Here is a 691-nt window from a genome sequence, read left to right on the forward strand (position 1 = left end):
AAAAAAGGAAAAATAGAAGAGGACAAAAAAAAAAGAGATCAAAGATATCACATTAAAAAAAAAAGTATAAGTATTTTTTCTCATTCATGATTTGAATGGTCGTGTCCAATAAAAATATTAATAAAAACCAACATAGTCATTCATTCATTCATTCATTCATGAAATTTTGTAAATTTAAAGCTGAGAAAACGACCCGCATGTTAAAGCCGGGAAAACGACTCGCACCTGAAGCAGAGAAAACGACTCGCATGTTGAAGCCGGGAAAACGACTCGCACCCAGAAGCCGAGAAAACGACCCGCATGTTGAAGCCGGGAAAACGACTCGAACCCGAAGCCGAGAAAATGACCCGCATGTTGAAGCCGGGAAAACGACTCGCACCCGAAGCCGAGAAAACGACCCGCATGTTGAAGCCGGGAAAATGACTCGCACCCAGAAGCCGAGAAAACGACCCGCGTGTTGAAGCCGAGAAAACGACTCGCACCCGAAGCCGAGAAAACAACCCGCATGTTGAAGCTGGGAAAATGACTCGCATCCGAAGCCGAGAAAACGACCCGCATGTTGAAGCTGGGAAAACGACTCGCACCCGAAGCCGAGAAAACGACCCGCATGTTGAAGCCGGGAAAACGACTTGCACCTGAAGCCGAGAAAACGACCCGCATGTTGAAGCCGGGAAAACGACTCGCACCCGAA

This window comes from Cicer arietinum, chromosome 5, assembly GCF_000331145.2.
Source record: "Cicer arietinum cultivar CDC Frontier isolate Library 1 chromosome 5, Cicar.CDCFrontier_v2.0, whole genome shotgun sequence".
NCBI lineage: Eukaryota > Viridiplantae > Streptophyta > Magnoliopsida > Fabales > Fabaceae > Cicer > Cicer arietinum.